The sequence below is a fragment of the Papio anubis genome, chromosome 10, assembly GCF_008728515.1.
Source record: "Papio anubis isolate 15944 chromosome 10, Panubis1.0, whole genome shotgun sequence".
NCBI classification, from domain to species: domain Eukaryota; kingdom Metazoa; phylum Chordata; class Mammalia; order Primates; family Cercopithecidae; genus Papio; species Papio anubis.
This window is the reverse complement of record NC_044985.1, coordinates 79,234,535-79,246,382: the sequence shown is the minus strand read 5'-3', so window position 1 is coordinate 79,246,382 and position 11,848 is coordinate 79,234,535. Positions and strand designations below refer to the sequence as shown.

Sequence of the window (11,848 nt, the reverse complement as noted above, 5' to 3'; positions counted from 1 at the left end):
TTTAAATAATACGTATGGGGTAAGAGAATTTAAAACTTAGGGCCTATGTATTAGGTGTTTTGTATACATTACTGCACTTAGCCCTCATGACACCTCTATAAGCTAAAAGTTAGTATCTTCATTTTATAAGTGGAAATCTCAGACTTCAAAGAACAAAAGTTGGCCAGGTATGTATGACTGCTCACACCTGTAAGCCCAGCACTTTGGGAGGCTGAGGCGAGTAGATCACTAGAGCCCAAGAGTTCTAGACCAGCCTGGGCAACATGGCAAAAACCCATCTCTACAAAAACCGCAAAAACTTAGCCAGATGTGGTGGCACACACCTGTAATTGCAGCTACTGAGGAGGCTGAGGTGAGAGGACCGCTTGAGCCCGGGAGATTGGGGCTGCAGTGAGCCAAGATCGCACGACTGCACTCCAACCTGGGTGACAGAGTGAGATCCTATCTCGAAAAATAAAATAAAAAATGAAGGAACAAAGGTACTAAGTGTGCACAGCTAGGTTTCAAGCTCAGATTCACCTAACTCCAAAACCATTTTATCTTACTGTTGCTCAGACAAGATTCTTACTCAACACACACAAAGCTAAATTGTTCTTTTATCCTATGACAGAACATACATGATATATTAAATCAGCTAAAATAGATGGTAACCTCCTTGAGGGCAAAGATTGATTACTCTTCTTTTAGTGTAGCACAGAGTATGCCTCGATGTATTAGATGCATACTTCCAAATAGGTGCACATGAGATAGATGTTGATTTTTAAAATAAATTACGCACACATACACACAATACATAAATTTTCTCAAAGCATGTATAAGCATCTACATCATTGTCAATATGGATTCAAACATGCAAAAAAATAAAATTTACACATTTAAGACGATACAGTAAAAAGTAAAGTCAGTGAAAAGGATAGTTAGAATGTCAAATGATAACATAACCAAAAGAATTTTTAAAGCTGGGTACTGAATTACATTTGCTTGTCTTTAGCCTAAGGGCAAATTGGTTAATGTTTGTTATTTCACAATTAACAGGAAAGCAAGAATAAAGCCTTTCATGGCCTAACTGATCCTAAATACAGAATCACTTGAAAAACAAACAAAAAACAAAAACCTGCAAATACAAGATGTTCTGCTTATACAAGATGTTCTGCTTATACAAGATGAAACCTAAATGAGCAGACTAAAATCCAGCTGTTAGTAAATTTATACCCTCATAACCAGTTCTTTACACCAAAAAAATCCAAAAGCTGACTAAAAACTTTCTTTACTGGGCTTCTCCCTGATTTTATTTTCTTTGTGTGGAAGAAAAGTTCTGAAAAAGATTTAAATTCTTGGTGCTTTATTTTTTCATGAAAATTATAGTCTGAAATTAGTCTGTTTACTTTTAAATTAAATCATAATTTGTCACTCAAAGAACTGTGCCTAGGCCTTTTGTTTCTGTATTGTCAATGATTCTTTGTAGTTAAAGATATGCAGATTTCCAAGGTGGTGTGCTTTGTTATTTTCTTCTTACTATTAAAATTCTGAGTTTGCCTGAGGGTAAGTAACTCAGAATTTTAAATTATTTCATAGAATGAAAATGGCTTCTTTCAATAATGAAGGGTCATTTGACTTTCCGGTAGAATTATCCAGGTTTTCAAGTTTGTGGTGGTTGTATTTGTGCTTCAGAATTATCTAAGGATGAGTTTGGTTGTGATTCTAAATGTACTCATAAGCAGTTAACCTCCATCCATATATGTTTGGTTAGGTCCAGAGATTATAAGAAAAAGAAAAACAACATCCAGTATTTCTTTCTTTCAAGACCTTGTCTTCATTATTTTGTTCATGATATGTTATTGCAGTAAATAGACATTCCTGAAATTTTAATAATGTATACCTATGCACTGTAATTTTTTTCCTCCATTATTCTAAAATTTTTTTCTTATTGTTTACTTTTGTGATTCTCCTTTCAACATTTTTTAGAGTGGTCATTTTCTATCAAAAGGAATGTCTTATGTTGGCTAAATTTGGAGAGGGGCCATCTCTTTTCAATCATTTTGACTTACTTTTGCATACAGCCTTTGCTCCACATTATGCTTCTTAAACCTGTCTGTCTGGGCACATACATTTCCTTCTTGTTCCCGATTCTCCATTTTTAATGCTAGTCATTGTCTCAGCATTCTCTCAGTTTTAAGTCACATTTTCTTTTTCTATTCCTTTGTGTGAATCTACATATTTCTTTCTTTTAATTGGTAGCCACTTCATTCTGTTTTAAGGTCTTTGAAATTTACTTTTGGTCCCCATTGAGTCCCCTGTTGATGTCAATTTAGTAACACACCAAAGATTTACTGAATGGCACACTCCCTAAATATGACACTTCTGGTGTGTGGATGGAGGGCATGTCTGTCACTCTTTGCACTGACTCCAGGATGAATGAAGACATTGTTACCCAAAAATCAAATACTAAAAGAAATGTCCAACTGTTTAACCAATAGTATATACTAGACCATTTAACAAATGGTTAAAAAAAAAAAAAAAAAAAGAAACTTACCCTTTAAAGATTTCAATAGATGATGTAGGATCTTTGCTTCTTTATTTCAATTCAATCCAACTCAGGTAACAATTATTGAAGCCTCTCAGGTCCAGGGGCTGTGGAGACCACAAATAGAAGGATAAAGCAAGTCCCTTCTCTTAAATTTGTATTCACTTAGATCAGCTAAGGCTTTCAAACACCAAACTTTATATAAAGTGTTTTCCTGGAAGGGTGTGTAGTAACTCTTTTCTCCAGCCAGTGAGGATCTTAGATTCCCCTACTTTTAAAGCTTCAGGTTGTTCTTCAGCTGTTCTTTTTATGTTGAATATCCTCAGGGGATTATACCCACTTCTATATTTAATGTATTTTAATTCAACCTTGTAATAATCTGTATATATGCATTCATGAGCTCATCTTTCCCTTAGGACTTACACAGGTAGCAGAGATTACATTGGCATTCTTTACTACTTCCTGGCAATTGCAAGTCTGACTTCATAAATACTTCTATTTCTGTGCTTGCATCTAACAGTTTCAGAGACACTGTGATTACTTGATTAAATAAATAAAACAAGGTCTTATGGACTGATTTGTTTTACAACACCATGACTATAGCAAACTGGCAACGCACCCAACACACAGTCTGGCTTTTCCTCTTCTTTAAATCATATTCCCACCCACCCAACCTCAACTTTTTTCTTTTTCTCCCAGTGAAAGATCCCTTTGAAATCTTGCAGGGTTTGTATCACTTTCTCATAGCATGCATTATGCTCCTACCCTGAGTATAATATTTCATGCTTACTTTGTTGACCTTATTGGCCCTAGGACAAAAAGTACATTTTGCATTTGAAGACAAAGAAAAGTGTTTTTCTTGCCATTTCTTTCTTCTTTTGGCAAGGAAACTAGGATGAAAGGGTGGATGAGAGAGAAGTCATGCCCAAAAGAGAAACCACTGAAGCCTGATACAACTGTATGTGGCACCTTCAAGGAGGGTATGGTCTGGAAGGATTCTTAATTGAAATGATATCAGATACCACCTCCTAACTCAAACAACTCAGTAGCAAGAAAACAATTAACCCAATCAAAAAAACAGCAAAAGGACCAAAATACAAATTTATCAAAAGAAAACAAGCAGATGGCCAACAGATACATAAAAAAATACTCAGCATCATTAAACCTCAGGGAAATGAAAATTAAAACCACAATAATATATCACCTCACACGTTTTAGAATTGCTATTATCAAAAAGACGAAAGATTATAAGTGTTGGCAAGGGTGTGGTGAAAAGGGAACGCTGCTGTGCTGATAGTGGAAATGTAAATGAATACAGCCACGATGGAAAACAGTATAGAGGTTCCTCAAAAAACTGAAACTCGAATTACCATATGATTCAGCAATCCCACTACTAGGTGGGTGCATAGTCAAAGAAAATGAAATCAATATGTAAAAGAAGTATCTGCATTCCCATGTTCATTGCAGAATATATATATGTGTAATATATAAACATACGTGTGTGTGTGTATATATATAGTATACATAGAGAGTATATTATATATAGTATATATATAGAGTATATATATATAGAGAGAGAGTATATATATTTTGAGACAGGGTCTCACTCTGTGACCCAGGCTAGAGTGCAGTAGCACAATCATGGTCCACTGCAGACTTAACCTCCCCAGGCTCAGGTGATCCTCCTACCTCAGCCTCCCCAGTAGCTGGGACTACAGGTGCCACCATGCTCAGCTAATTTTTATATTGTTTGTAGAGACAGTGTTTTGCCATGTTGCCCAGGCTGGTCTAGAACTCCTGACCTCAAGCAATCCACTCGTCTCAGCCTCTCAAAGTGCTGGAATTACAGGTGTGAGCCACCACGCCTGGCCAGTTAAATTCTAAAGTGAAAAAAAAAAAGAGAAACTCCTCAACTTGGAAGACTAAGCATTGTTCCCTGTTGAACTACATAACCAGACCCCCGTGTTCCTGGCTTAGGGTAAGAAACAGCCTACATCTGTCTGGGGGCTGTAGTCACTGTGCAGTGGCTCTTTGCCTGAAATATGGGGAGTGAGCACCAATGAAGGGAACAAAATAAGGAAATTAATATGGAGGCCAAGACTTACTAGATTAGGTCACAATCCAGAAAGACCAAATGTAGATGGGCCATTAGATGCAGGGTAAGCAAGTTGGTCATAGGCATTTGCATTATGAATCTCTTGCCTCATATCACTTTGTTCAAAGTGAAGGCAATATAATGTTTAAGAATGCATTAATTCAGGGTCTGAAACCAAAGCACATATTTTACAAAGTAAACAAGACCTGAAGAGATAAGAGTGCATCATTTGGGGTTAGATAGATCTGGGTTTGAGTCTTAGCATTGCCATTTATTGTGTTAGTTACATAACCACACACACAAACCCCACCACGCCATACCCTCCAAGTCTGTTTCTTTATTTGTAAAATAGGATAATAATTAAACATACTTCACAGAGTACTTGTTGTGCAGGTTGGATGACTTAATGTATGTAAATGAAGTCCTTAGCACAGTGCCTGACATTCTCAGTGGATGGTAGCTAAAAACAAACAATGAAACATCAACTGCCCGCCAACTCCTATCTGCAAAAAGGTGACAGGATTGAAGAAAGCCTGTGGCACGAGAAATCAAATAGACTGCATCCCTCTGAACAAGGGCTGTCATGCGTCCTCTGTCTTCTTGTGATTTTAGATTCCCTTCATACTTCCCTGCCTTGCCATGGCCAGACGCTGCTAAAGACATTTCTTCATTTGACAAATGTCTAGTAAGTGCCAACTCCGTGTCAAGTAGTTAGCTACGGGTTGGGGATATATTGGTAAACACCTCACAGAAATATTTGAAAAGATAGTTAATAAATAAGATAACCACACAAATACAAGTAAGTGTCACTTGTAAGAAGACAAAAAAACCCAGCATTTCACTCTAGGGGGGTTGACAAAAGAAGATCTCTGTGAGGAAGGGAAATTTAAGCTGAGACACACCAAAGATCAGAGCAGCCTTTGTTTTTCTCCACCCATTATTGCCTTTCTCTGAAGAATTTGTGATAATCACCAGCCTTATCTCTCTGTAACTTCCTTGCACTCCCTGGCTATCATTGTCTGGAAGTAATATCAAGAGGCATCAAGGACAAACTATTTCCTAAACTATAGTGACCCTGCAGCCACACTCACCGATATAGCCACCAGGCAGCCACACACACACTTGCGCTGGCTGTTACTACGTAAGCACGCCAGACAAGCCAAGTGCCCTGGCATGAGACTGTATTCCCCTGCCTATGGGGAAGGGTGGCTTTTTCTACTTCACACAGGTAGAGCTGGCCAGTGGCCCTGGACATCCTCAAAATAAAAGCATACTCAGAAACCAGTGACAGGTTTTACATTTCTTTAACAGATGAAGTTTCACTATGTTGCTCAGGCTGGTCTTGAACTCCTGGGGTCAACCTCCCAAAGTGCTTGAGCACAGGGATTACAGGCATAAGCCACGATGCCTGGCTAAGTTAAAGGTTTTCAAAAGAAGGCTGGCAGACCAGGTGCAGTGGCTCATACCTGTAATCCCAATACTTTGGGAGGCTAAGGCTGGTGGATCACTCGAGGTCAGGGGTTCAAGACTAGCCTGGTCAAAACGGTGAAACCCCGTTTCTACCCAAAATACAAAAATTAGCTGGGTGTGGTGGGTAATCCCAGCTACTCGGGAGGCTAAGAGGCAGGAGAATCACTTGAACTTGGGAGGTGGATGTTGCAGTGAGCCGAGATCGCGCCATTGCACTCCAGCCTGGGAGACAGAGCTAGACTCCATCACAAAAAAAAAAAAAAAAAAAAAAGGAAGGCTGGCACTGAAGTGTCCTCCCAGGACAACCCAACATAATACCTAAGTACAGGAGTTATAGAGAACCCATAGTACTATAGACTTGCACCATGATTTACAACCCATTTTTTTTTTTTTGAGACAGAGTCTCGCTCTTGTTGCCCAGGCTGGAGTGCAATGGCACAATCTCGGCTCACTGCAACCTCCGCCTCTCAGGCTCAAGCAATTCTCCTGCCTCAGCCTCCCAAGTACCTGGGATTACAGGCTCCCACCAGCATACTCAGCAAATTTTTGTATTTTTAGTAGAGACAGGGTTTTACCATGTTGGCCAGGCTGGTCTCAAATTCCTGACCTCTGGCGATCTGCCTGCCTCGGCCTCCCAGAGTGCTGGGATTACAGGCATGAGCCACTGCACTTGGCCTATAACCCACCACCCCCACCTTTTTTTTTTTTTCAGGAAAAGTGTGTGTTTCCTCCTCTTGGCATCTTAAGGAAGACAGAGAGTCTGTGCTGGCTTTCTAGCTCAGTGGCATGGTGTGGGCACATCTGGCCAAGGGAAGGGCAACCTGGGCGCCCCCTTGCCTGAGTCCTCACACAAGCCCTTCCTTCTTTCAGCAAGGGCTACTGCAAGAGGCCTCTGGCAGTGATGGCCCTCAAAACTGTGACTAATGGTCTCCTTCTCAGGTTCTGAAAACTGAACGGTTCTTGTTAGATTTGGAATGATTCTCCTTCATACCAGAGCAGAGTCATTCTTCCTGATTACATAAAACAAGGCACAAAGAAGCTCTTTGGGGTGGTAGTAAGTGGTGGGAGTAACAAGAGAAGAAATAGGAGAGAAATGTAGGTAACCATGAGCTAAAAACAACAGAATGTCAAGCGATTGTTGGCATACTCAGAGCAGTATCTAATTAAAATATTTCAGGAGGTAGAGGAAAGATTTTTATAGAGAATCAAGTTAAGTTAGTTTCAATAGGTTTAACAACAAAAATCCACATATAATATTCTCTTGGCTAGCTGTCTTATATATTAAAACCTAGAATTATGCAGATACATTCTCAGGCTAAGACATGTTTTGGCCTAATTAAAAACATCTCAGACTAGCATGCAGGATTCTATGATTTTAAAGATAGCACTTATACTTAAGGCAAGAACTAGCAAAACTGGCCAGACTTGATTTCTAGCAAGGTTTCCTTGGAGGAAGTTAAGAAAGATAAAGAAGAAGAAGGTATTAGTCTCTTAGAGAAGTGAAATGACAGCAGAGCTGGACCTCAATAGTGTGCAAACTTGACATGGATTAATTCTGATGCACCAATTAAGAAAAATATAACCCTGGCCAGGTGCAGTGGCTCACACCTGTAATCCCAGCACTTTGGGAAGCCGAGGTGGGTGGATCATCTGAGGTCAGGAATTTGAGACCAGCCTGACCAACATAGTGAAACCCACCTCCACCCAAAATACAAAAATTAGCTGGATGTGGTGGCACATGCCTGTAATTCTGGCTACTCAGGAGGTTGAGGCAGGAGAATCGTTTGAACCTGGGAGGTGGAGGTTGCAGTGAGCTGAGATCACGCCACTGCACTCCAGCCTGGGCGATAAGAGCGAGATTCCGTCTCAAAAAAAAAAAAAAAAAAGGAAAGAAAGAAAAGGAAAGAAAAAAAGAAAAAATATAACCCTCCCACCACATTTGAAGACTGCAAAAATTGTAACTCTAGTTAATACATTTTAAATTTCTAAATTAGTCACAATCTCAATCCAGAAATCCTGGTTTTCCTAGCAAGCTAATATATAGTAATTTCAAGGGTGTTGTAAAAATCTCAGAATAAAATTAGTTTTATTTGCCTGAATTTTAAAAAGAAATAAACATGAAATATGACTGTGTGGGGGGATGGTGAGACTATTCTAAAAAGACTGATAATCTCTCTTGCAAGTACTACCATTTTTATTCCTGGGCTACAAACATGGCTGATAGCTCTCTTGCAAAGAGTTATGCAAAGAAACAAAAGTTTTGTAAAGAGAGAGTGCAATAAGAAATGTACAATCATTCAAGATGTACTTATGATATAAAAATTTCAGGGCCATGCAGCCATAAAAAAGAATGAGATCCTGTCCTTTGCAGGGACATGGATGAAGCTAGAAATGATCATTCTCAGCAAACTAACACAGGAACAGAAAACCAAACACCACATGTTCTCACTCATAAGTGGGAATTGAACAATGAGAACACATGGACACAGGGAGGGGAACATTATACAACAGGGCCTGTCAGTGGGTGGAGGGTAAAGGGAGGGAGAGCATTAGGACAAATCCCTGATGCATGCAGGGCTTAAAACCTAGATGACGGGTTGATAGGTGCAGCAAAGCACCATGGCACGTGTATACCTATCTAACAAACTTGCACGTTCTGCACATGTATCCCAGAACTTAAAGTGAAGAAAAAAAAAAAAATCACCGCCATCTCTCTCTTTTTGCTTTTTTTGTTTTTTTTCTGGTCTCAGTCCCTACCCATCCTCAGCTGTTTACCATGAAATCAAATTTGTACTGACTTGCCATATATAGATTTGAGGTATTTTTCTCTGGCATGTTTTCTTTTAGAACAGTATTGAAAGGCAGCAATCTCTTGAAGTTTAAATAATCAGAAATACAGTAAACGCTGCGGTGATAGACCTAGAAATGCAACCTACATGGCCTTTCAGCTTAATACTCATATGCAATTGCTTGGGTGCTAGTGTAGATACACTAGTTAGATTCCAGTTATTCTTCAACCAGCCTAATCTTTAGAACTCTGGGCGAGGGTGAAAATGAAAATCGTCGCCATAATATAGATCATTCATTCATTTATTCACACAACAGATATTTGCAAAGAACCTACAGTTCTAGGTACTTGGGATACAGCAATGAACAAACTGTATCAATACCATCAAACAACTTGAACTAGATGACATACATAGAACACTCCATCCAAAAATAATAACTCACATTTTTTTCAGTATAAATGGAACATTCAAGAAGTTACATCAAATTTTGGACTTAAACATACATCAATAAAGTTGTAGGAATTGAAAATTTTAAAAAGATGTTCCTGGCCATAACAGAAGGAAATTATAGGGTTCAAGACATGTTAGCCCAAAATATGGTACCTTGACATTTGAGAAAACAGAAGAAGCAGGAAGCCTTCTCTTCTGGTTGCTCTTCCCCTCTGAGGCAGGTCATAAGACTCTCATTACAAGCGCCCTCTCTTGCTAAGTTCTCTCAGTTTATTAATATTAGTTCATACTCCTTTTGTCCTCCAATCATATTTTCCTACAACTGTTCACTTTTCATCAAACCTAAGCATGAAAATATATAGGTTTCCCTGTTTCCTTGTTTCTGTAATGAATGTACTCATGCCACCCAACACTTATATTAAATAAATGTGTATGCTGTTCTCGTTAATGTCTTTTATTTTATTTTACTTTTTGGTGACGGGGTCTCCCTCTGTCACCCAGGCTGGAGTGCAGTGGTACAATCTTGGTTCACTGCAGCCTCGACCTCTTGGGCTCAAGCAATCCTCCCACCTCGGCTTCCTGAGTAGCTGGGACTGTCAGCACGCACCACCATGCCTGGCTAATTTTTTTATTTTTTGTAGGGACAGGGTCTCACTATATAGCCCAGGCTGGTTTCGAACTCCTGGGCTCAAGGGATCCTCTGCCTTGCCAACACACCTGGCTGTTAATGTCTTTTGTTATAGGGGTCTCAGCTATGAACCTAGCAGTGGATAAGAATTCTTTCCTTCTCCACAGAAACAAGGTATCAATAATTTTCAAGATGCATGGAAAATCCTCAGATATTTGAATTAAGCAATGTACTTCTAAATAGCACATGGTAATAAGAAGAAAATACTTCGATGTGAGTACAAATTTCAAATACAACATATTGGGCCTGGTGTGGTCGCTTACACCTGTAATCCTAGCACTTTTGGAGGATGAGGTGGGTGGCTCACTTGAGCCCAGGAGTTCAAGACAAACCTGGGCAACATAGTGAAACTCCATCTCTACAAAAAATATAAAAATGAGCTGGGCGTGGTGGCAGAAGCCTGTAGTCCCAGCTACTTGGGAGATGGAGGTAGGAGGATCAGTTACACCTGGGAAATCATGGCTGCGGTGAGCCGTGATCACACCACTGCACTCCAGAGTAGGTGACACAGCAAGACCACATCTCAAAAAAAAAAAAACACAAAAAAACACAAAAAGTTATGGTATGCTGCCAAAGCAGTGTTTGGTGAGAAATTTATAACACTAAATGCATATTTTAGAAGAGAAGAAAGGTTTAAAATGAATGCACTAAGCTTTCACATTAAGCAACTAGAACAAATTAAACTTAAGGTAAACAGAAGGATGAAAAAGGAAGAAGAGTAGAAATTAATGAATCAGAAAATGGATCATAATAATACAATTTGAAAAAAAATAGAAGCTATATACATGACCAAAAACTTCAGTCTAATTAAGGGTAAAATTTGTTTGCAACATGTTGCTAAATCGATTTCTCACTTGCTAAGAAAATCTATAAAATCCTATCATTTCTTTCGAAAGAGGATGTTTGAAAGCAGCAGCATATTCATGTTTAAAATTGAAGTAACATAGTCACAAAAAAATAAAATGGAAGAAGCAAACAAAAAAAAAAGGAACAAATTGAAAGGCTTTATTGATTGGTAAAAACACTTAAGAGAATCAGAAAAATAAACCAAGAGAAATGATATTGTTCAAAAGTAAAAAAGAAAGACATATATAAATCAAGAGGGGAAAAAAGCTTTAATCTCCTAATTAGGAGGCAGAAATAGAGAAAAAATCCAACCAGATAGACAGGGCTCTGTGGGCAGCCTTACTGTTGGATTTGTGGCTGCCAAATAGTGTAGGCCATTTCCAGAAATTGGGTTCTATATTGTAAGAATTTAGTATCTAGAGATGTGACAGTAATTAAATCTCAGTTTTTGCAACAAGCCCTATATTCAGAGAGACTCCCTAGCTTCTGCAGAACACACTTCCAGCCACCATATTAATAGTTGAGGGGTAGTTCTTCCATTTCAAAATGACAGCTGCATTCCTCTCTTTGGCAATTAGACTTTTAACTCTGGGGAATGAAGACTCTTTGCAGATTTGCAACAATTACCCTGACTTGCCTTGTACTACTTTACTGCTGTTTGGTACTGCTCCCATTGATCTGCTGGTCAGTTCCGCTACTCATGTCTGATGAAGCTATTGTAAAAGACAGAAGAAATTGAGAAGCCCAGTGTGTTGACTTAGGACATTTCATTTTCTCTTTAAAAGCAGATATCTTTGTAATCTACACCCATCGTACTATAACTTTTCCTTCTATTTCTGTAACTTGTTAAACAAAGGCACCATGTATTGAATGATTTTTCATACTAAATGATTCTGATAGATGCTCATTCCTGAAGTACCTGCTGTCTTAAATATTTAAGGGCAAAAGATTCTGAGACGGTACGACCTTGGAAAAACGTCGTTCAA

At 38.9% G+C, this 11,848-nt stretch overlaps 1 long non-coding RNA gene across 1 annotated transcript in view; it reads right to left on the bottom strand.

The window, feature by feature from the left end:
- Window positions 1–1,935: 1,935 nt before the first annotated feature.
- LOC103876411 overlaps window positions 1,936–11,848 on the bottom strand; it is a 32,080-nt gene continuing 22,167 nt past the window's right edge. Inside the window, exon 2 of the long non-coding RNA XR_002516216.2 lies at window positions 1,936–2,631. This is a non-coding gene — a long non-coding RNA (uncharacterized LOC103876411). The remainder of the gene's footprint in view (window positions 2,632–11,848) is intronic.